Source organism: Mesoplodon densirostris, chromosome X (genome assembly GCF_025265405.1).
Source record: "Mesoplodon densirostris isolate mMesDen1 chromosome X, mMesDen1 primary haplotype, whole genome shotgun sequence".
NCBI lineage: Eukaryota > Metazoa > Chordata > Mammalia > Artiodactyla > Ziphiidae > Mesoplodon > Mesoplodon densirostris.
Genome location: NC_082681.1, coordinates 39,422,978 through 39,449,449, shown reverse-complemented (window position 1 = coordinate 39,449,449; position 26,472 = coordinate 39,422,978). Strand labels below are relative to the sequence as shown.

Sequence of the window (26,472 nt, the reverse complement as noted above, 5' to 3'; positions counted from 1 at the left end):
TGCTGTCGAGCGGCTGGGCCCGTGAGCCATGGCCACTGAGCCTGCCCATCCGGAGCCTGTGCTCTGCGGCGTGGGGCGGGACACAGCAGTGAGAGGCCCACGTACCGCCAAAAAAAAAAAAAAGGCTATCTTAAAAACTCACATACTGGGGCCTCCCTGGTGGCGCAAGTGGTTGAGAGTCCGCTTGCCGATGCAGGGGATACGGGTTCGTGCCCCGGTCTGGGAGGATCCCATGCCGCGGAGCGGCTGGGCCCGTGAGCCATGGCCGCTGAGCCTGCGCGTCCGGAGCCTGCGCGTCCGGAGCCTGTGCTCCGCAACGGGGGAGGCCACAACAGTGAGAGGCCCGCATACCGCAAAAAAATAAAAAATAATAATAAAAAAAAAACTCACATACTGCATGATTCTATTTATGTAACATTCATGAAATAACATAATTATAGAGATAGATAAGAGATTCATGGTCACCAGGAATTAGGAATAGAAGAGGAGGAGATTGGTGTGACATAAATGAGTAACATGAAAGAGTCTTATGCTGATGTTACAGTTGAGTATTTTGATTGTGGTGGTGGTTACACAAGGCTATACATGAGAAAATTGCATAGAGGTACACACACACACACAAATGAGTACATATGTAACTGTTGAAATCTGAATAAACTCTATGAATTGTAACAATATCAGTTTTTTTGTTTTGATATTTACTATAGTTGTGTAAGTTGTCACCACTGAGAAAAGCTGGGAGAAGAGTACATAGAGCTTCCCTGTATATTTCTTTGCAACTTCCTATGAATCTATAATTATTATAAATTAAAAAAAATTTTAAGATTATAAATTGGTCTTCAAGCTGTTACCAAGGGGTAATAAGAGGTTATATTTACCTTCTGTGTAATATGCCTGATAGCAGAGATTTCAAATATCATAAGAATAATTTTATCTACATTTTATTGCCTTTATCATACGTTTGATTTTTTAAAAAGTGCATCCAAGGTACTAAGGTACAAAGAACAAAGTTTCTTCTATAAGGAAGAACTAAGTTTCCTTATAACCATATCGCTTTCCTCTATGTTTATTTTAAAACATTTTATTATCATTTTGATTAAATTGATAACCAAGTATTGTTTTTCAGGTACCCATGAAAATATTTCAGAAATTGTATAATTTTTGTAAGGCACTGGAGACTTGTCAATGTCTTTGTTGTTAAGTATGTGCTTACACTCAGGAGAACACTGATCAAACTCTTATGAAATAGTTGTGTAGTGTGTGCCAATAGAGAATTTTACTTTCCTCCATTCTAATATTATTGGTGACTGTAATAAATTAACCATAGCCTCTAGGTATCATTATCAAACAGATTTCTCCTTCCTGATGCATGCCTGAAGTCTCTGCCATAAGGTATTGGCTGGAATTTGTGTCTACAACAAAAGAGGACTGTTGCAGAGGCTTATGGATAAGACTAGATAAGGTACTCTGAACTATTGCTACTTTAAGAAGAGACTCCTGCTTCTAGGATTCTGAGCTGACATTGCTTAGATAGGTTTTAGACTGAATGAGTGGAGTGGGTCAGAGTTTCCAGAACTCTTTGTAGTCCAGAAATAGATACAGTTCATGAAGGCCGACTGCTCATCTAAGATGCAATAGACACAAATGGAACAAAAGTTAAATACTTAGGCATCAGTGAACTGATGAGGGAATCTTATTACAGTTATTTCCTTGGAATACGGTGGGTATTATTTTTTAAGGCTTTACTGAGTTATCATTTATGTACTGACTCAAAGATTTCCAGTTCATTCATAGAATTGTGCAACTACCGCTAAAGCTAGTTTTTAAAAATATTTCCATCACACTTAAAAATGCTCTCAGGCCCTTTTGCAGTCAATTCCCACTCCCGACCAAGCCCAGACAACCACTTATCTGCTTTCTGACTCTGGACAATTTATATAAATGGAATTATGCAATACGGGGCCTTTTGTGTCTGGATTCTTTCACTTAGCACGTTTTTGAGGTTCATCCATGTTGTAGCATGAATTATTATTTCACTTTTTAAATTAATTAATTAATTAATTAATTTTTGGCTGCGTCTTCGTTGCCATGCACGGGCTTTCTCTAGTTGTGGCGAGTGGGGGCTACTCTTCATTGCAGTCGCAGACTTCTCACTGAGGTGTCTTCTCTTGTTGCGGAGCATGGGCTCTAGGCGTGCAGGCTTCAGTAGTTGTGGCTCGTGGGCTCTATAGCACAGGCTCAGTAGTTGTGGCGCATGGGCTTAGTTGCTCTGTGGCATGCGGGATCTTCCTGGACCAGGGCTTGAACCCATGACCCCTGCATTGGCAGGCAGATTCTTAACCACTGTGCCACCAGGGACGCCCTTACTCTTTTTATAGCTGAATAGTATTCCATTGTATGGATATACCACATACTGTTTACCCATTCACCAGCAACGCACATTTGAATTGCTTCCAGTTTTGGGCTATTTTGAATAACGCTGTTATGAATATTTGCATACGAGTCTTTGTGTGACGTATATTTTAATTTCTCTTGGGTAGATTCCTAAGGGTGGAATTTTTGGTATGCCTGGTAAGTTTATGTTCAACTTTTCATGAAACTGCCAAATTATTTTCCAAAAAGACCATATCATTTTCCCTTCCCACAAGCAATGTATGAAGATTCTTGCTTCTCTATATCCTCACCAATATTTTTACTGTTTGTCTTTTTGGATAGAGCCATTCTATTTGGTATGAATTGGTATCTCACTATGGTTTTAATTCACATCTCCATGATGGTTAATTATGTTGAACAATTTTTCACGTGCTCATTGGCCATATGTCTGGCTTCTTTGGAGAAATGACTATTCAGATCTTTTCTCCTTTTTTTAATATGTAGTTTTATTATCAAGTTGTAAGAGCGCTTTAAAAATTCTAGATTAAGTCCCTTAATATTTAAATGATTTGCAAATATTTTCTCCCATTCCATGAGTTGTCTTCACTTTCTTGATGGTACCCTTTGAAACACAAAGGTTTTTAATTTTGATGAAGTCTTTTATTTACTTTTTTGTCATTGTTGCTAGTGCTTTTGGTATCATATCTAAGCTTTGTTTAACCAAAGGTTACAAATATTTTCTCCTATATTTTCTCCTAGAATTTTTATAGATTTAGTTTTTACATTTAAGTCTATGATCTATTTAGACTTATTTTTGTTTATAGTGTAAAGTAAGGGTCTAAATTAATTTTTTGGCATTTTATGGATATTCAATTGACACAGAACCATTTGTTGCAAGGGCTATCCTCTTCCCATTGAACTGTCTTGGAGCCTTGGTGAAAAATCATTTGATCATAAACGTATGGGTTTATTTCTGGACTCCCAATTCTGTTCCATTGATCTACATGCCCATCCTTATGCCAACACCACACTGTCTCCATTATTAACTTTTGAAAGTTTTAAAATAGGGTAGTGTAAATCCTCCAACTTTGTTATCATTTTTCAAGTTTATTTTGGCTATTTGAGGACCTTTGCATTTCCATTTGAATTTTAGGCTTACCTTGTCAATTTAGGGAACCTTGCAATCTTAACAATACTGAAAATTCCAATCCATTAACATGGAATGTCTCTCCCATTTATTTAGATCTTTTAAAATTTATCTTAGCAATGTTTTTGTGGTTTTCAGTATAAAAATTTTGTACTTCTTTTGCTAAATTTCTTCTTAAGTATTTTATTCTTTTTGATGTTGTTAGGAATGTTTTCCTGATAGTTTTCTTAATTGCATTTTTGGATTGTTCATTGCTAATGTACAGAAATACAAATAATTTTGGTGTATGGATCCTGTGTCTTGTGACCTTGTTAAATTCATTTATTAATTTTAGTAGTGTGTGTTTGTGTGTATTCCTTAGGAGTTTCTAAATATAAATCATGTTGTCTGCAAATTAAGACAGTTTTTACTACTTCCTTTCTAATCTGAATGGCTTTAAAATAATTTTGTTTTTTTGCACTGGTTAGAATCTCCAGTACAATGCAGTACAATGATGAATAGAAGTGATGACAGTGGACACTCTGGTCTTGTTTCTGATCTTAGAGGAAAAGTATTCAGTCTGTCATGATTACATATATTAGTTAAAGGTTTTTCATAGATGTTCTTTATCAGGTTAGGAAAGTTTCCTTCTAATCCTAGTTTGTTGAGTGCTTTTATCATGACAGGGTGTTGAATTTTATCAAATGCTTTTCCTGTACCTTTTGAGATGATTATGTGTATTTTGTCCTTTATTCTATTAATATGGTATTTTTAATTGTTTGTGGGCTTTTTTTGGTAAAGACACACTTATTCAGTGTCATGATCAGACTATTACATTTAGCAATCAACAGCATGGGTGCAAAAAAAGAAAATCTACATTAAAACCCTTTGTTGGAGATATGTTCGGTAGATTACTCCTTTCTGCTTGTGGACGCCGCCGAGGAAGCATCGTTAACGTCTCCCCTGCCCCCCTCGACTGCCGTCATGTCTAAGTCAGAGTCACCCAAAGAGCCCGAACAGCTGTGGAAGCTCTTCATCGGAGGTTTGAACTTTGAAACAACCGATGAGAGTCTGAGGAGCCATTTTGAGCAGTGGGGAATGCTCACAGATTGTGTGGTAATGAGGGATCCAAACACCAAACGCTCCAGAGGCTTCAGGTTTGTCACATATGCCACTGTGGAGGAGGTGGATGCGGCCATGAATGCAAGGCCACACAAGGTGGATGGAAGAGTTGTGGAACCAAAGAGGGCCATCTCAAGAGAAGATTCTCAAAGACCTGGTGCCCACTTAACTGTGAAAAAGATTTTTGTTGGTGGCATTAAAGAAGACACTGAAGGACTTCCCTGGTGGCGCAGTGGTTGAGAGTCCGCCTGCAGATGCAGGGGACACGGGTTCGTGCCCCGGTCCGGGAAGATCCCACATGCTGCGGAGCGGCTGGGCCCGTGAGCCATGGCCGCTGAGCCTGCGTGTCCAGAGCCTGTGCTCCGCAACGGGAGAGGCCACAACAGTGAGAGGCCCGCGTACCACCAAAAAAAAAAAAAAAAAAAAAAAAAAAAAGAAGACACTGAAGAACATCATCTAAGAGATTATTTTGAACAGTATGGAAAAATTGAAGTGATTGAAATCATGACTGATCGAGGCAGTGGCAAAAAGAGAGGCTTTGCTTTTGTAACCTTTGATGACCATGACTCTGTAGACAAGATTGTCATTCAGAAATACCACACTGTGAATGGCCACAACTGTGAAGTAAGGAAAGCCCTATCTAAGCAAGAGATGGCTAGTGCCTCATCCAGCCAAACAGGTCGAAGTGGTTCTGGAAACTTTGGTGGTGGTCGTGGAGGTGGTTTTGGTGGGAATGACAACTTTGGTCATGGAGGAAACTTCAGTGGTCGAGGTGGCTTTGGTGGCAGCCGTGGTGGTGGTGGATATGGTGGCAGGATGGCTATAATGGATTTGGTAATGATGGAAGCAGTTTTGGAGGTGGTGGAAGCTACAATGATTTTGGCAGTTACAACAATCAGTCTTCAAATTTTGGACCCATGAAAGGAGGAAACTTTGGAGGCAGAAGTTCTGGCCCCTATGGTGGTGGAGGCCAATACTTTGCCAAACCCCAAAACCAAGGTGGTTCCAGCAGCAGCAGTAGCTATGGCAGTGGCAGAAGGTTTTGATGACTGCCAGGAAACAAAGCTTAGCAGGAGAGGAGAGCCAGAGAAGTGACAGGGAAGCTACAGGTTACAACAGATTTGTGAACTCAGCCAAGCACAGTGGTGGCAGGGCCTAGCTGCTACAAAGAAGACATGATTTAGACAATACTCATGTGTATGGGCAAAACTCGAGGACTGTATTTGTAACTAATTGTATAACAGGTTATTTTAGTTTCTGTTCTGTGGAAAGTGTAAAGCATCCCAACAAAGGGTTTTAATGTAGATTTTTTTTTGCACCCATGCTGTTGATTGCTAAATGTAATAGTCTGATCATGATGCTGAATAAATGTGTCTTTTTTTAAAATGTGCTGTGTAAAAAAAAAAAGAAAACCCTTTGTTGGAATGCTTTACACCTTCCACAGAACAGAAACTAAAATAACCTGTTATACAATTAGTCACAAATACAGTCCTCGAATATATACACTACCAAACATAAAATAGATAGCTAGTGGGAAGCAGCCGCATAGCACAGGGAGATCAGCTCGGTGCTTTGTGACCACCTAGAGGGGTGGGAAAGGGAGGGTGGGAGGGAGGGAGACGCAGGAGGGAAGAGATATGGGGACATATGTATATGTATATGTATAACTGATTCATTTTGTTATAAAGCAGAAACTGACACACCATTGTAAAGCAATTATACTCTAATAAAGATGTTTAAAAAAAGTTATACAAATATAAAACAACAACAGCAACAGCAAAAAACCAACAAATACAGTCCTCGAGTCCTTTTTGCCCATACACATGAGTATCGTCTAAAATGTCTTATTTGTAGCAGCTAGGCCCTGCCACCACTATGCTTGGCTCAATTCACAAATCTGTTATAAACTGTAGCTTCCCTGTCACTTCTCTGGCTCTCCTCTCCTGCTAAGCTTTGTTTCCTGGCAGTCATCAAAACCTTCTGCCACTGCCATAGCTACTGCTGCCACTGGAACCTCCAAGCCACCTTGGTTTCATGGTTTGGCAAAGTATTGGCTTCCACCACCATAGGGGCCAGAACTTCTGCCTCCAAAGTTTCCTCCTTTCATGGGTCCAAAATTTGAAGACTGATTGTTGTAACTGCCAAAATCATTGTAGCTTCCACCACCTCCAAAACTGCTTCCATCATTACCAAATCCATTATAGCCATCCTGCCACCATATCCACCACCACTGCAGCTGCCACCAAAGCCACCTCGACCATTGAAGTTTCCTCCATGACCAAAGCTGTCACTCCCCCCAAAACCACGTCTGCAACCACCACCAAAGTTTCCAGAACCACAGTGATCTCTTTGGCTGGATGAAGCACCAGCCATCTCTTGCTTAGACAGGGCTTTCCTTACTTCACAGTTGTGGCCATTCACAGTGTGGTATTTCTGAATGACAATCTTGTCTACGGAGTCATGGTCATCAAAGGTTACAAAAGCAAAGCCTCTCTTTTTGCCACTGGCTTGGTCAGTCATGATTTCAATCACTTCGATTTTCCCATACTGTTCAAAATAATCTCTTAGGTGATGTTCTTCAATGTCTGTTTTAATGCCACCAACAAAAAACTTTTTCACAGTTAAGTGGGTACCGGGTCTTTAAGAATCTTGAGACGGCCCTCTTTGGTTCCACAACTCTTCCATCTACCTTGTGTGGCCTTGCCTTCATGGCTGCATCCACCTCCTCCACAGTGGCATACGTGACAACTCTGGAGCGCCTGGTGTTTGGATCCTTCATTACCACACAGTCTGTGAGTGCTCCCCATTGCTTACAATGGCTCCTCAGACTGTCATTGGTTGTTTCAAAGTTCAAACCTTCAATGAAGAGCTTCTGCAGCTGTTCAGGCTCTTTGGGAGACTGACTTAGACATGATGGCAGTTGAGGGGGGAGACTTCAGCGATGCTTACTCGGCAGCATCCATGGGCAGAAAGCTTCACTGTTTTTTTCTAAGATTTTTTTGATATGGACCATTTTTAAAGTCTTTATTGAATTTGTTACAATATTGCTTCTGTTTTATGTTTTGGTTTTTTGGCCGTGAGGCATGTGGGATCATGGCTCCCTGACCAGGGATCGAACCTGCACGCCCTGCATTGGAAGGTGAAATCTTAACCACTGGACCGCCAAGGAAGTCCCTAATTGTTTTTTAATACTTCTCCAATTTGCATTTCTAGAACAGATCCAACTTTGTTGTGTTTTATAATCCTTTTTATATATTGCTGAATTCAGTGTGCTAATGCTTTTTAAGATTTCTTGCATGTGTATTCAGGAGGGATATCAGTCTGTAGTTTTCTTTTCTTCTGATGTCTTTATATGTGTCTTTGGTATCAGAGTAATACTGGCCTCACAGAAGGAATTGGGAAGCACTACCCACCTCCTCAATTGTTGAAAGAGTCTGTAAAGGATTGGTGTGATTTTTTTCCTTTAAATATTTTATCCAATTTACCACAAAAGCCACATGAGCCTGGGCTTTTTGTGTGTGGGTGGGGTGGGGGGATGATTTAAATTGCTGAATCCATTTCTTTACTTCTTTAAAAATCTATTTGCATATCATTTTTTGGTGAATACTGCTCATATTAGATAATACGTTGACCCTTGAACAACATGGGTTTGAATTGCATGGGTCTCCTTATACATGGATTTCCTTCAATAGTAAATAACACAGTACTACACGGTTGGTTGAATCTGTGGATGCATATACGGAGGAACTGCAGATGCAGAGGAATGGCGAATATGGATAGCTATCTATAAAGTTATATGTGGATTTTCAATGCATGGAGGATCAGCGCCCCAACCCCCCATGTTGATCAAGGGTCAACTGTATGTTTTAACAATTCTTGATTCTGATTTTGCCTCCTGATGGTTGCTATCATTATTTTCTTGGTTGTTTACTAACTTGCCTGAACTAAGTTTATGACCTCTGTCTCCACTATAATGTGGGGCTGCTGATGTCTCTGCTAAGACTTTTTTCTCTTGCTTTTATTTTTAAAGACTAGCTTCCTCAGGGTTGCTCCTATATCTGCATAGCTCAGTGTTAAGGTTTTGCTCAAACACCTCCAGCCAGTATACATCCATTATCTGCTGATGAGTCTGTGGGTGGACTGGGGAACACATTCAAGCTTCAAAGTGTTTGCATGTCTGCTCCAGCTTTTATTTTCTCCTGGTCTCTCTTGCTTCTCATAGGCATGTAGGCCAGGGATGTGTGCACATGTACACAGGATATGTGGATTGCCTATCAAGTCCACTATGGCTGTCTCCCTTCCTGGATTTCCCTGTTACATCCCCTGGTAGTCTGCTGGCCCAGTGCCTGCCTCAAACAGTCCTGCAGCCTCAGGCTAGCAGTCCTTCTTACTCACTTGCCACTGAGATCTGACAATGCTCTAAATCAAGTGACTTCCTTTCAGCAGCAGCAGTGGCAACAGCAAAGCGGCTAGCTTTTATTTTACAGCCTGCCTCACCATGGTTGAACTACTGTGCCAACAAAGCTGGAGTGGGGAGTGGTGGTGGTGATAAGTGGTAAGTTGGAGCAAGCCCAGTGTATTAGTCAGGATTCTCCAGAGAAACAGAACCAATAGGATATAGACAGATAGATGGATAGACAGATAGAGACTTATTATGAGAGATTGGCTCACATGACTAGGGAGGCTGAGAAGTCCCATAATCTGTTGTCTGCAAGCTGGAGGTCCAGGAAAGCTGATGGTGCAGTTCCGGTCCAAACTCAAAGGCCTGAGAACCACGGGAGCAAATAGTGTAAGTCCAAGTCTGAGTTTGAAGGACCATGAACCAGGATCATCAACATCTGAGGGCAGGAGAAGATGGATGTCCCAGCTCAAGCTGAGCAAATCTGCCGTTCCTCTGCATTTTTGGCCCTCAGTGGATTGAATGATATCTACCCGTACTGGTGGGGAGATCTTCTTTACTCATTCTACTGATTCAAATGCTAATCTCTTCCAGAAACACCTTCACAGATACACTCAGAAATAATGTTTTATCAGCTATCTGTGCATCCTTCAGTTCAATCAAGTTGACAAAGAAAATTAACCATCACACTCAGGCAAGTACACTTGCTCTGTTCTTACCCAAAGTTCAGAAGTTCTAGGTTTGTTCTAGCCTTAGGTTAATTTCCAGAGTGTTGAAATGGTTGTTTTTGACAATTTGTTCAACTTTTTAGTTGCTCTGCACATAGGCATAAATCCCCTAAACTCAAGAATTTATTTACTCAAATACAGGAGGATTTTCTTCATCAAGGTCAAAGAAACTCTTCCAACTGAGGGAGACATCAGTCTCTGACCAGCATCAGTGCAAGATACAATAGTAATACTGACCTGGAGATTTTTCTACTGTTTTACAATACAGCCTTTGATCCAAACATATGAAGAAGGGAACTAATATTTAATAGAAAATGGACATCAGCTTTGGTGTACACTTTGCTGATATGACTTGAACTTGGAGCCATGTGAGCAAATCTATATGGCAGAAGAAGCAAACAGAGGGTCATATGTCTGGGGAATGAGAAAGAGAAATTAGGAAAGAAAGAGAGAAGAATATGAAAGGAGTCTAATGATTTTTCCAAAGGGCTCTTTATACCCAGATAGATTTTCCAATTATTTTTAAATCCTTCAAAAGCAAGAACAATCTTTCATGTGTTGCAAAATGCTTTAATGTAATGTCAGTACTGCACATGTGTCAAATTAAAATACTGTAATATTCACTAGCTCCAACGGTCTGGGTAGTACTGAAGGCTAGGTTTGTTAGTATTTTATGGTCATGAAGCCAAATTCTAACTCTGTAATGTAATGTTAGTGTGTCCTCCTCAATCTAGAAGATGGGGCATTGAGACACTGACACTAACAAAATTTCAGCCACACAAGAGTCAGATTTTCTGACCTTCACTTATGTAAACAATATCTAAAAGCAGGCATGTTAGGAGCCAAAGATTGATGAGCTGCCAAAATGCTGAGTATTTGTTATATAATGTGGAATAGCATCTAGGAATATCTATACCATTTTTAAAATACTCAGGAGACTTAAATTTGTTAAAAATCATTGAATTATACACTGAAACGGGTGAATTATATGATATGTTAAATATGCCTCAATAATGTTACTAAAAATACCCAGGAGACTGAGAAGAAAACATATTTTTCAAATATGGAGTTTGAAAAATATACAGATGCAAAATAAAGTCAATTATAGTCCTAAAAAAGGCAATCTGTTATTACAGATATTTAATTCAAATAGATGTCTTACACAGCTGCATTTTAAGGTAGGTGAAACATGCCACTTTAGAAATAAATGTATTAATGAAATGTTAGATGCAATTAGAACTCTAGCTATTCAGGAATAAAATTTTCAACAAATCCTTTTTTAAATTTTTCTTGAACTTTTACTATCACTTATATTTTCAGAAATTTGCAGCTCATGTAACCAACCTATGAATGACTTTCACCTTGACCACAGATTTATTTGTATGGAAAAACACAACAGTATTTGCTAAGTATATTCAATATCTTCCACCTAATTAGTACCTCAGGGAAGGTTGTTTATAAACAGAAAACAATAAGGGACACGCTAAATATCCCCAGCAGTACTCTCTGCATACTATCAGCTTTAGAAATAAAGAAGACAGTTTGCATTTTAAGCAATAAACCAGCTAGCTACCAGACTGCCATTAAGTACAAGGGATCCAACTAGATAAACGTGGGATTCATGGGGAAATAACATTATCTGCAGCTTTATACACTGGACAAATGAACATGGTTCCCTTTAGCTTCAAATTAGAAATATGTGTAGAGGGCAACATGGAAATAGATACTATTATTTCTGTTTTTGATATTAATTTAAAAAAGAATGTTATAAAAGTGTTTCACACTTGATACTAAATACATCTCAACTTTGCACATCCCCCACCTTCCTACAATCACTGCCAAGTGACTACCTAGTATCCACTTACTGGGATCACAATAGAAATCAGCCATTAATTAGGGAGCATTTGGCTCAAGGGACTTGTAATGGGTTGCAGAGAATTGCACATCATGCTTCACATGCAGATGAGGTTGCCATCTGGTGGATTTTCTCTAACTATAAGCTAACAACATTTATAGGTAAAAGCAGAATAATCCTTTTCTAGATGGGCAAAGCTGCCACTTTTAGAAAACATCTGGGTTTTTTGAACATTTATTAAGTGTCCATTTTGTGATTTGCTCTGAATGGGTGCCTGTTTTTTGTAACTTAAATATGAGGGAAAAATACCACGAAAGCAAGTATATTAAAACTTCAGACTTAAAAGGTAAAAAATGTGGGATGAAAAAAGATATTCCATGTGAATAGTAACCAAAACAGAGCAGGAGTGGCTACACTTAGATAAAATAAACTTTCAGCTGAAGTCTTTCCCAAGATACAAGAAAGTCACTATATCGTGATAAAGGGGTCAGTTCAGAAATGGCAATACAATAATAGTAGGGGACTTTAATATCCCACTTTCAATATTGCATAGATCATCTAAATAGAAAATCAATAAGGAAAGAGTGGTTCTGAACAACACTATAGACCAAATGGACCTAACAGACATATACAAAATGTTCTATCCAACAGCACCAAAATACACATTCTTCTCAAGCACACATGGAACATTCTCCAAGACACATCTTATGTTGCGCCACAAAGCAAGCCTTAGTAAATTTAAGAAGATTGAAATCCTATCAAGTATCTTTTGCAACCACTAAGGCATAAAACTAGAAACCAATAACAGGAGGAAAACTGAAAAATTCACAAATGTGTGGAAATTAAATAATATACTCTTGAACAACCAATGAGTCAAAGAAGAAATCAAAAGGTAAATCAGAAAGTGTCTTGAGACCAATGAAAACAAAAACACAACATACCAAAATTTATGGGATGTAGCAAAAGCAGTTCTAAGGGGAAAGTTCAAAACAATAAATACCTACATTAAGAAAAAGAACGATCTCAAATAAACAACATAACTTTACACCTCCAGGAAATTAGAAAAAGAAGAACAAACTTAGCCCAGAGTTAGCAGAAGGAAGAAAATAATAAAAATTAGGGCAGGAATAAATGAAATAGAGACTAGAATGACAATAATAAAACAAAAAATCAATGAAACTAAGAGTTGGTTTTTGAAAGATAAACAGAATTTACCAACCTTTAGATAGACTAACCAAAAAGAAAAGAGAGTGGATTCAAAAGGTAATAAATGTGACTTTTTTATTTAGCAAATTCTTGCTAAACAAAATTTTGTCACACTAATATTAAAAATGTCTAGAAGTAAGATCTGTGACATCACATTGGTTCTGTTTTAAATGTCAAAGTGACTTCTGATATTAAGTATGTCTTTACCTAACAGCCTTACCATGGGGATTCAGGAGCAGATATATGCCAGAACTATAAACAGTTCCTTCTCTAACTTACTCTAATACAAAATGACTGTTGATTCAAATATCACCACCCAGCTTATCTAGTTTTACTCTTCTCTCCTTCTTTTCCCTAATGACAGGGATAGTATTGGGTTGTTGTAGGGATGAGAGCACCTACCAAATAGATTTTTAATACATCTCAGTAAATATGAGAAGTGGGTATTTCGTTTGTTTGTTTGTTGTTGTGTGTGTGTGTTTTTTCTTTTACTGAAGTCCTATCTACTTTTCCACCCTGATGATTTCAATTAACACTACCATGTTTGCATGAAATAACCTACATCAAAGTTAGTTTAAAAAAAGAAATCAGGGCTTCCCTGGTGGCGCAGTGGTTGAGAGTCCGCCTGCTGATGCACGGGACACGGGTTCGTGCCCCGGTCTGGGAAGATCCCACACGCTGCAGAGTGGCTGGGCCCGTGAGCCATGGCCACTGAGCCTGCGCATCAGGAGCCTGTGCTCCGCAATGGTAGAGGCCACGGCAGTGAGAGGCCCGCATACCGCAAAAAAAAAAAAAAAAGAAATCAGCAAGCAAATACATACATATGTATATACATAAAATATCAATACAAATTTAATACAAATATTAATACAAATGTAGTGACTACTCCAGGAAATATGACATCACAATTGCAAATGTGATGTTATATGAATGGGCATTTGTGATTTGGGATAAAATTTCCTTTACAGTAAGATGATGCAAATAGTTTTTGTATGTATAAGTGAGGCAACGAGCTCTGGAAACCAGTTAGATGACAAGAATAGGCTCTGGTAATGCAGATATTAATGTTGAAAATACATGTGAAGAGTTATATATTTCATGAAATAGGAGGGGATAAAAGCAATACAGATAAATCAATGTGTTTATATAATGGAACTTAATTATTTTACTAAATTGAAATTTTAAATAACCTAAGTAGATATTTAACTCATTCATTTATATCCCTAAACATTTTTATAATCCAGTTGACAAGAAAAACTTTTTGATATCTTCTTATTGAGGTCTCCTTATATTTGAGGATATATAACACATGCTGATGACTACATAATCTGCATCTCTAGCCTAGCCCTTTCTCTTGAACTCCAGACTCAGATACCTAAATATCTCCTAGACATCTCTACTACCATGTTCCACAAAAGAGACAGCAGAGCTAAATGGTTAGGAATGCAGACTAGGGGTTAAACAGACTGGGTCCAACTCCTGATTCCATCATTTACCAGCTGTGTAACTTTGGACAAGTTACTTCATTTCTCTGATTCTCAGTTTCCTCATTTGTAAAATGGGGATATAAATAGTACTGATCTTATAGGATTAGTGTGAAAATTAAATGAAATATATACCTAGTACACTTGGCTGAATGTACTCTATTAAACAATAAATAAGTTATACATTCCACTATAAGAAACACATGCACATATATCTCATTGAAACCAGTAATTTTCTCCCTTGGTGTGCCTTAGCTGGCAGCTTTTTTCTAGACTTGCTGTACCTGAACTGGTTTTAATGATGTTTTGCAGCAGTTGTCAAAGGTTAGCATGTATGAATAGTATACAAAGGAACACATATATATGGAACGTTACCTACAAAATTCATTCTGCTTATACTGCAAGTTGGCAAAACAGAAAAATCAAAATATATTGCATCATTCACATGGTATTTGTCACGTAATACCATATACAATATAGCAGTTCTTTTGTATATGTCTTACCTTCAACACTAGATTATGAGCTTCTTGATAAACAGCAGTTTAGGCATTTTTAATATCCTTTCTCCCATAATGCTAATCACAATGCCTTGCAGAGAGTAGGTACTCAGTAGATATCAATCAAGTAAGGAGAAAGAAATATACCTTGTCCTTTTGCAATAAAAAATGCCAATTTTTCAATCTTAAACAATTGGCAGGCTGAAATATATTTTACTAATCTTTGGGAGAATTAATTATTTAAATTCTCATTTCCTCTCCAGATTATTTCCTTTAATCCTAGACCAATTTTATAAATGTTCCAGACCTATGCATTCTTGGTAGTTTGTTTGACTGAATGTGTATTAAATCATCACAGGTTGCTATTATCTAGGAGTTTTTGTGAAAGTTTGATCACTTGGAAACATCAGCCATATTGCTTTAAAAAAAACACGTTTAAAATTTATAGTAATGCTTTGGCAGGTTTCTCTCTCTTCTCTTTCTCCTTTTATTCCATATCCTCTCTTACAAAATACTTGATGGTATATTTTTCAAAACAATGAACTATTGGAATCAAAACTCCTGCTTGAAGTTCCAAATTATTAACCTTCAAATTCAAGTACCAAAGATGAACTATTTAGTATTAACATACTGAAAGAACAGCAAAAAGCAGGGATAGTATACAGAATTATGCCATGAATATAAATAAGTCTAGAGCACTTGGGAAGGGGAGGAATGGGAGAGGGAAAGGAAATGAGACTATTATGACTCTTTGGAGACATTCTTCCGCCTTTCCTCCTCCTTACCTATTTAACCTTCCATTTTTACTGTTTAAGTTCATTTGTCAAATAATCACTAAACATGTATATGAAATAATTCACAAAACGTGTTTAGCACAGTTACTGACACACAGTAAACACTCAGTAAAGGTTAATAAATATTAGCGATTAGTATTATGATTGTGTTCAGTCCCACTTCTTTGCTCTTACATTGACCTCTTTTCCCAAATTTACATATAGGCAGGGTGTGTGGTCAGGGTTGGAATAGAGGAGGACCAGGCAGACTCTTTTTTTAACACTTAAGGTCTGTCTGAATAATATTTTTAAAATAGTGTCTGGAATTCACTCATTTCATGAAATCTACATTAAATTCCCGGCTCCATCTCTCCAATCAGGAGTCTTTCCAACTAGGCGCTAAATGGCATACTTCTTAAGGTTCCCCAATGAGGGCAATTAATGTCTAGAGGCAATTTTTCATAAAAATGCATTCTGTATCTAAAAACACTAGACAAGTCCGTATATCTTATGTTTGTGTATCCAGTTAAATTACCTATAATTTTAAGTATTTGAAAGTTGATATAACAGTTTTCTGTAGCAACAGACCTTTTACAGTACAGTGAATAGTCATATATATGGCTTATATATTATAGTACTACTTATTTCACGTTTCTCAAAAACAGATTTTCTTTTTGCAAGTGGGCTTCTTAGTCTTCCACCTTTAATGTTATTAGCTTGGACTGCATTATTTCTCCATGTAGAGTGTGCTATAAGACTTCCAGTTAAACAAGGCAGATTAGAAACATGCATTCATCTCTGTACCTGCATGAAGCTCCACTAAAATGACAGTAAAGGATTTTTTTAAAAAAAGGTATAAATAGAGAAGGACAAAGAGAACAGGAGAGAAGACAACAGCAGACAAGCAAAGTTGACAAAACTTTAGAAGTTGGAAAGCAATAGATGAGATGAATGTTAAGCTTACTTAACAAACTGGAAAAAGCTGAAACCTAAGGCTGGTGGTGATGAGTTGTTTTTAAAGTTACTCAATATCTCTGAGATACAGGTTGAAGGGAGAGCTAAAAAGAGGAGGATTGATTGAAAGTATGTATAAGGAAAAATTACGTCCCGAAAGCTCCTTATCCATTCAAACAAGATTCAAGTTTTAATACAGCATTCTATTTCACTGCTTGGAGGGTCAATGGGTGCTTCTTGCTGTTAAAGAAGCTTGCTGACTTAGTTGAAAGAAAAACAATGATTTCAGTTAAAAAAAAGATTCAAGTTTTATTTTCTACGGTAATTAAAACATCTTTCCAGAAAAGAAGCTCTAGTGTTGGAAACAATAGGCATAGCTGAGGGCTGGATTGTGAACTTTAGTGAAAATGGGGATTGAATCTCTATTTACTAAATAGTAAGATTGCTCTCTGTCACCTTTCTGCTGGCTGATTTCTAAGATATTTTCAGCTGAGCAGACTGGAGGATTCTGTAGAAGCTGACCAACACAAGTGTAAAGCCCTACAGACACTGATATTTGGGGTCTCCCATTAAAAAGATTGAATTTCTTTCCAGTTACTCCCCAGTGAAGCTCAACAATCCATAAGTCCCAACAATGGAGACAGAACTTCTTTTTTGTGCCTCACTCTTAAATATTTATGGCTGACCAAATCCCTAGATATTTGAGTAAATTTTCTAAAATGAAAGACAGAGATCAAAACAACAACAGCAGCAGCAACAAAAGTCAAAGAGAAAAGAAACAAAACTATAATAACATCTTCAGAGAAATGAGGTGATACTAAATTCAAGATACAAGAACAGTGTTCTGTAAAAATGGAACTTTCAATGAATGAGAAAGAGCTCTTAGGAATTCAAAATATAGTAGTAATCCTAAAAATCAATAGAAGATTAAAAATTTTAAATTGATGAGCTCTCTTAGAAAGTAGAACAAAAAGAAAAAGAAATGGAAAATAGAGAAAAGATGAGAAGGTTCAAGGATTCAGTACTGGAGGGCCAAATTGGACCAAAAGAAGTTCCAGAAAGAGAGGACAGAAAAAGCAGAAGGAAGGAAATTACTAAAGAAATAACACAAAGAAAATTACTAGCACTGCAGGATATGAATATACGGATTACAAAGGTCTATCATGTATCCAGAACAGTGAATGAGAAAATAATTCTCAGTAACATACATCATAGTGAAATTTCAGAAGATAGAATAAACAAACGATTTTAGAAGCTTCCTGAGAGAAAAAAAACAGGTCATATACAAAGTATCACAAATAATATTAGGAACAAACTTCTAAACTGTATCCCTAAAATCAAGAAGACAAGTTTTTAGGGAAAAATCATTTCCAACTGTGATAGGATGAATAATGTGCTTCCCTCCAAAGATGTCCTTGTCATAGTCCCTGGACCTGTGGATATGTTACCTTACATGGTAAAAGGGATTTTGCAGATGTGATTAAGTTAAGGATCTTGAGATGGGTGATTATTCTGGATCTTCTGGGTAGGACCAATGTAATTAAAAGAATTCTCATAACAGGGAGGCAAGAAAACCAAAGTAAAAAAAAGGAGATGTGAAAACTGAAGCATGGGTTGGAGTGATATGTTTTGAAGATACAGGAAGAAGCCATGAGCCAAGGAATGCAGGTGGCCTGTAGAAACTGGAAAAAGGAAGGAAAAGGATTCTCCTTTAGGGCCTCTAGAAGGAAACAGCCTTGCTAACACCTTGACTTTAGCCCACTGAAAATGAATTCAGATTTCTGGTCAAAATAGAATAAATTTTTGTTGTTTTGAGTCACTAAGTTTGGGGTAATTCATTACAGCAGCAATAGGAAACTAACAAACCAACCTAGAATTCTATATCAGTCTAACAACTGGATGAGAGATTAGAACAAGGTGTTTTCAGACATGCAAAAATCTCGAAAAAAATTATCATCTTTCTCAGGAAGTTATTGGAGGATATTTGTCCACCAAAATGAGGAAGTTAAAGGAAAAGTGAGGGGAACATAGGGTATAGAAAATGAGATCCAATACAAGAGAAAGGCAAAAGGAATTTTCAAGATAACAGTGAAAGGATACCCCAGGAAGACAGCTATTCAGAAAGATAAACCAGCTCAAACTGAAACAGGATAAAAATCCCTATCACAGACATCTTTAATTTAAAAAAATGAAAGTTATAGTTACCCTGATGTATTTGAACATACAGAGAGGAGCTGTATGGATTTCTTGGGAAGACCTGTTTGGGTATGAGTAAGTGATAGTCCAGAGAAAAGAATCCTAAGCAAATAAAAATTAAATAAAATGTAGCAGAACAAAATTTTTATAGGATAGGAAATGTAATAACAAACTCAATACATGGTTAAACTCAATAATGTTACAAAGTCATAGTAATATAATCACTGAATATTGATTTTACCAAAAATTTGGGGAGGAAGGGAAGTATGTGTTTATGGGTACATAAGAGAGTCAAATTGCCACCTTTCATAATAGAAAGTCAATAGATATTATCTAAAAAGCTGAAAAATCAAGAAATAGCTGTGGAAAATGAATGTTGCCTGCCATTTCAGTAAACAAAGGGTGTTGCAGCCATCAAACCATCAGCCACTGCAGCACCCCCACCAACGGTGCACCCTGAGGGGAACTGAGAATGGAGAAAAGCTGGATACTGGCCCCAAATAGTTAAGATGCATATCAAAGGAATAATTTTGATGAGCCCAGACTCTTGCATCTTCCCATACATAGAAAAGCGCTAAATTCATTACCTTGAGATATCTGTTTTTTTGTGATTATCAGTAACTTTTGATATTTGACTACATGTTTTTTTTTGCTTTTAGCAAAAACTGCTATATATCCTGGCTCCTCCCTTACCTCTTTGGAACAGTTCCTCAGAGCTATCTGAGAGGCTGTTTCCCAGGCTACAGTCCTCAATAACATCCCAGAATAAAACATAACTTGCAACTTTCAGGTTGTGTGTTTTTCTTCAGTTGACATAGCAATATAAGCATGTTATCGATACATAGAAACATGGTAGTAAATATTATAGGGAATAGCTAAAATTGTTTAAAGTTATTGTCCTTTGGAGTAAGAATCAGGAACGGAGAGGGATAGGACAGAGAACTATTGTTTTTTTACTGTACTATTTAAAACAAAACTATCTACATGGCATCAATTTAATAAAATTAAAATTTTACTTTAAAAGTGAGTTATTCCCATGAACAATACATTTTTGTGCTTAGCTTAATTCTTCTAAGATGCATTGTTGGCATATTCTAATCTAGAAAGCACAGTTTTTAAGATAGGTAAAAATCCTCTTACATATATTGGCACATTTGCACTTACTCAATTCTTGAGGGATACAAATAAAAATTGTTGCTATGACCTACAGGGCTTGTTTAACCCTCTAATCTCATTGCATGCCACCGATTCCTTTGCCTATTATGCTCTAGCTGCACTGTCTTTTTTCATTTCTCTTTTCAAACAAGAAAAGCACCTTTCCTGATGACCTGTCCACAGTCTATTCACTTTGCTTGGAAGGCTATTCCCTCAGTCTTCTCCTGGTTGGCTCCTTATCTTTCAAGCCTCAGCTTAAATGTCACTTCCCCAGAGAAGCTTTCTTTGACCGTTGAATCTAAAGTCGGTTCCCACGCCACCCCACCCCTCCTGTTATTCTCTCTTGCATTGCTCAGTTTTTTATTGCACTTTATCATAACATATTTGCATGCCTGTGTGTTTTCATTAGATTCTAAGCTGTCTAGTCTATCTGTGTGTAGCAGAGGGATTGTACATAGTAAGTGCTCAATGAATATTTTTGAATTAATTTGTTTTTATTAAGTGATCTGTCCATACCTCTGATATTTATAAAGAATGGAATGTTATATTCTGTAGTTTTTGCTATAAGTTAGCAAAAATTAGATAGAGAATTAAGTAAGAACAAAATAAAACAACTCAGACCTTTTTGAAAACTTGAGTTCTTGAAAAACATCCAAGTCTTAACATCTTTTGTCTCATCTGAGTACTAGCCCTCTATCATATAATGGATTCTAAACCATGTCTGGTATTATGTTTCATTCAGTATAGTCTCCTTTAATCAAACATTTTGTCATTTGTGATTAAGCTGATTATGATAAGTTTATGCAACAGGGGCTTAATTAACATCACTGATCCATACAGGAGGCATATACTCATATAATTAGGATCACATAAATGTCTTTTCCTTCTTCCAAAAAGACAGATTAACAAGAGAACAACAAACAGAAGTTTACTAACATGTGCATCAGACATACACTACATGTACTCAATGATGAGTAACTGAAAGGGGTGGTTAGAGCTTGACCTAATGCAGCAGCTTAAAATAACAAAAAATTCTTAGAGAACTGACAAGACAAAGGAAATGGACTTTGAGTTTTTTGGGTGGCAAATTGGGGGAAGGTAAATATATGGGGGAACTAATGGATCATAAGAGCTATTTAGTAAAGTTTGTTACGTGGGTTCCTCTGATGCTGATTCCAGGCTGTTAAGGGTCTAGAGCTGTCTCTGGTGGTTAACTTCTGTCCTTCCTGGTACAGAGGGGAGGTGCATACCCTTACAACTACTGCTTTTAGGCAAATAAGAGTAGGGCAGAGAGTTTTTCTTGTATCTGCTTCTTCTCAGTTGCCTTCAGCTCAAAATAATTCTTATGTCAAAGTGCCATATTTTGCAGTAGCATATTCTGCTATCTGTTTAAAATTAAACAATTTTCTTTATGGTTCTCCAAAAATTGACTCTATTATAGTAAAATTTTGATTTGACCAGTGTAGGCAAGAAATAATTATTTTTGTGTCCCTAACAGTAAGACAATTACCATCAATAATATTTGGAAGGGGGAGGAGGAAAGGGAGAGTCAAGTTCTGGCAACTCTTCAAGAACACAATGGATCCACAAAGCAGATTTGTGGAAACATTAAAAACAAATGTTTTATAATATGTAACTTCTCAGCTTTGATAAAAGACATTTACTTTAATAATAAAGGATATATAGAAACTTTTGATGAATGATGAAAAATTAAAGAAATAAATCTAAACACAATAGTTAGGCAGCTCAAGGATTCTATAATGTGCTGTGTTTAAAAGATTAAGAAGAAACATTTCTGGTTTATCAGACTTTAAAAGTCATATTGCTGTTATTACTTTATACTATAATATAGATACCAATACTGTAGGCTCATCATTAAAGGATAAGTCTGCATAGTATGCCTTGACAAGCATCTGGAGGGTTGGATTCAACCCTCTGCTATTATTATCTTGGGAAAAAATCACAATCTGTTTGAATCTCTGTTTACTGTCCATAAAATAAAACCAATGAATTCCATGGTTTCTTAATTCTAAAAGTCCACAGGACTTCCCTCGTGGTGCAGTGGTTAAGAATCTGCCGGCCAATGCAGGGGACACGGGTTCAATCCCTGGTTCAGGAAGATCCCACATGTCACGGAGCAACTAAGCCCATGTGCCACAACTACTAAGCCTGCGCTCTAGAGCCTGCAAACCACAACTACTGAGCCTGTGTGCCACAACTACTGAAGCCCCCACGCTTAGAACCTGTGATCTGCAACAAGAGAAGCCACTGCAATGAGAAGCCCGCGCACTGCAATGAAGAGTAGCCCCCACTCGCTGCAACTAGAGAAAGCCCGTGCGCAACAATGAAGACCCAACACAGCCAAAAATAAATAAATAAATAAAATTAATTAAAAAAATAAGTCCACAAAACTTTGATCAGCCTATGAACAAACCCATATATTCTTGAGATAGAAAAGGCACTATGTTTTATTTATCGTTGTATTCCCCACAGGGTTTAGCATGGTACCTAATAAGGTAACTCTTTTTTAGTTCAATAAACATTTATTTTACATCCCTAGGTTCCAGGGACAGCACTAAATTCTGGGAATTCAGAGATGACTTAGACATGGTCTCCACTCTTTCAGGATTTTACGGTCCAGAGGAAGAAAAAAGTATATAGGTAATTTAAACATCAAGAATTATGACAGAGGTAGGCAAAGAACAATATTTGCACATAATACACATACCTTACAAGGGTCAGAGAAGGGCTTCCTGGAGGAACTTGCACCTCTGCTGAATCTTGAAGGATTAGCTAACCATATTGATGGGAAGGGAGAGGAAACAGCAAGAGCAGAAACAAAAAAATATAAAAAGAATATGAATAAATTAATATGGCATTCATCACAATTTCATTCTGAATTATTTAAAAAATAAAATAGATCCTCATTTATATAAAACCAATATGAAACCACCCTAATCATAAGGATAACTAATGCTACTTTATTTTCCATATTTCCTTTAGCTTCTCAGCAATAGCTCCATGTTTATTTTATCTGGGCAAGTATATACGGTATTTCTTCTAAAACGCATGTCAGAAAAGCTGGGTTTCATATGTCATGAAAAACTGAAAGATTTTGAAAGGGGAGGAAGAAAAGGATTACTGGGTAGCTTACGGAAGGCTGGGCATTGCCTAGTATATCCTTCCTGGTTATCTGACTCTGTACTGTTCTGAGCCTTTCATTAGATTAGAAGGAGTCCTGGAAATCTTGCCTCAGTCCACTGGTGCTGTCTGAAAGTTATCTAAGTGATGTCAACTCAGAAGTCTATTCTTTGAAGTGGCAATCATGTGAAGTACCTGGTACGGTCCTTTTCCATGAGGCTCTGAGATTGTTCTTCTTTGTTGAAGATACAAATTCTAGCCTGTAGTAGAATCTTCGGGTAAGCTTTAGAGTAAAACCAGAACATTAAGAGATTTAATGGCTGTGGTTAATTTATTACTACTGCCAATTCTATCAAAATAGAGGAGTAAAATTCCGTATTGGAGTCCAGTATGTAACTATTTCATAGGAGTTTTGATGAGGGTTATTCCTGAAGGTAAAACAGTATTATGGAGGGCACATCTGTCATGGAGGGCACTGACAAATTGCTGGGGACTTCCCGTAAAGCATGCAATTTCTGAAATTTTTATACTAATATTTTACCAAACAAACGTAACTTAGGAAAGGCTGAATGTCCCTTCTGATCTGACAACTTTTCCCATGCAACTTTGCTATAGTAACAAATTAAACAAACCTAATTATTTCCAGTATCTTTTTTTATAAGGTGGCAGCGCAAATCTTTGTGATTCCAAAGGCCCTCTGAGAAGTCTTAGAGGTTTTATGCATAAGTTTTCGTTTTAAGTATGTAATATATTCTGAAAATTTTATTTTATGTGTCCTAAATTTAGGAACTGATTTTGGGAAGACAAAATTAAGGGTTGTCAGAGGAGATTTGGTCACTTGATTAGGTAGGATCATGAGTGACTGAGAAACAATGCTTCCCTTCCTATTTAATCCAAGTACAAATAATGCATTTAAAAAAATACAATGTAACACTATTGTAAGTGAAGAGTCGCGTTCTATGGGTATTTTCTCCTTAAATAATCAGGGACACAATAAAGGCTACTTAAGTGATAGAAGATTATTCTTGTAAGACACAGAATCTTTGCTATTTAGGCAGATTACATGTAAGGTAAAGAATAATCTTTCAGGGCTTCCCTGGTGGCGCAGTGGTTGGGAGTCCGCCTGCCGATGCAGGGGACACGGGTTCGTGCCCCGATCCCGGAAGATCCCACATGCCGCGGAGCGGCTGGGCCCGCGAGCCATGGCCGCGGAGCCTGTGTGTCCGGAGCCTGTGCTCCGCAACGGGAGAGGCCACAGCAGTGAGAGGCCCGCGTACAGCAAAAAAAAAAAAAAAAAAAAAAAGAATAATCTTTCAAATCATAGGTGGAAGCATTAATTACTATATAAAGGAAACAACTGCATCTAAACTGACAGAGTACTCTAAACATTTTAAAGTATTTCGTAGCTTCTTTTCAGCCTCAGGTATTATAAACAAAGGCAAATAAAATTCACTTTCTAAGTTTTGTCACGTTTTTTTTAATACTCTCATATTCCTTTACAGGATCTGTGAGGTCAAAATAATTTTCATAATAATATTAAGATGTCATGTGGGTTTTTTTGACTCTCATCCACTCAAATTCATGAAATTTGGTGTCAAGAAAGGGGTAGCAGTATACCACTCCTCACATGAGTACAGGGTGGAGTTTTCCAGAGGTTTTGTGATGTGTGATAATGCAATGGATTGCCAAAGCAGATACAAGCATCCAGCTTTCTTCTGTAAGGCAAGATAGTAAACAGATTTGCAAAAGTGTGAAACATGCTATTCTTTTCGTGAAAATTTTTGTTTCGAAAAACATAGTTATTTTTCAGAAAAAATAGGTCATTTCTGTCAACATGCAACGTGCTCATCATTACTACTTTCCAATGAATTGATAAATACTTTTAAATTTTCTCATATTTTAGTCTCTAATATGGTAAATTTCAATAGTTATAACTAACATTATAATCCACATAAACAAATGCTCTTTGAGGTTCTCAATAATTTTTAAGCGTATAAAGGGTTCTGGAACCAAAAAAGCTGCTTCAGGGGAAAAAAAAAACTATTCTTTTCCCTTGAAAAACAAAAGCACATATACTGTTGTAATTCTCTGTCACTGTCACTCCTTGAAGAGCCTCAACCACCCATACTAATTATAACTTTTAATGAAAGTGACTAATTTCTACTTTAAAGAGAAAAGTGAAGGGTGGATATAATTGAGAACTGTCTGGCATATATAAGCGTGTTAACAGACTAGCAGAGTTTAAGACTACACATGACAAAACTTTCTATAGCCACACAAATCCTTTTGATAACTTCCTAAAGTGGAAAAAATGAACAAATTGATTACACAACTCCAAGATAGAGCTTCTCGATAGTATTTCAAACAAGATGCAAAAATATATAAACTTAGAATTAGGCTTAGTTTAAATCAATGTTACAATATTCTGTTTTACTTAAAAAGTATCCAGCTGTGCAACAGTTATCCATTAATTAACTCAATTTAATGTCAGTACACACTTTTTAAAAAGGTGCTTAAAGATCTTGGAAATTATCTTCAATCTGGCATACCAGGAAGCATAGTTACTGTTGAAATAAAGTTTGTCAGAATGCTGATTTAATGTAGTTGAAAATAAATTTACATTTTTCATAATCATAAACATTTTTAGAAATAATGTTAATTTATTTGATAAGTAAGCCTCTGTAAGTTTAGGAAAAACACACCCAAGTAAAATAAAATGCATACTTGACACTGACAAAACAGAGAAAAGACTTAATTACCAAAATTTTATATCAATTATGTAATCTTGGGTTCTTAAAACGTTTCTGGATCAATTTCTGCAAGAAGATGTTTTAATAAAGTCTAGAATATTTAAAGTATTAATGTAACCAAGCAAGGGCTTGTGTGCCCATGCCACAGAAAGCCAAACTCTGACAGTGGGAGTTTGCAGCAAAGTAAGGGTTTATTTGCAGGGCACCAAGCAAGGGAGTGGGATAAAAGCCTCAGATTCACTCCGTCTTGGTCTCTTGAGTTGGAGATGTTTCGAAGGGGAAGAACAAAGAAACTGGAATTAATCATTGTCTTGTGATATTTCTGTGACATTTCTTAAGCATGATTTCAGGAGTCAAGATGTCTCTGGTTTAGGATTCTCTGGCCATGTGGTCCATGGCTCAGGGGTCTGTGAGCTCATCTTGCCCTGGAGAAACAACCTGAGTTTTTAACGTAATGATGATATCTACAACAACAGCAATTTTAGTCACCTGACTCTGGTTGGTTAGTGTTCAGTTAGCATAGGATTGAGGTCAGAGGGCACAAGAAAGGGAAAAAAGTTTTGAATAGAGAGATTAATCATTAACTCGGTAAGGAAACTGTTTCAGCGGGGCTCAGTTTCATTAGATATTCAATTTTCTTATTTTCTGGAAACTTAAGACTATTCAATTTCTGTATGTGCTTATTCTCTCTATGAGCTCATCAGAACAGTGCT

The 26,472-nt window shown here is 37.1% G+C and overlaps 2 pseudogenes; one reads left to right on the top strand and one right to left on the bottom strand.

The window, feature by feature from the left end:
• Positions 1–4,432: 4,432 nt before the first annotated feature.
• On the top strand, positions 4,433–5,730 carry LOC132481933 (heterogeneous nuclear ribonucleoprotein A1-like; annotated as a pseudogene).
• An 800-nt stretch (positions 5,731–6,530) lies between these two features.
• LOC132481545 (heterogeneous nuclear ribonucleoprotein A1-like) lies at positions 6,531–25,568 on the bottom strand (annotated as a pseudogene).
• Positions 25,569–26,472: the final 904 nt, after the last annotated feature.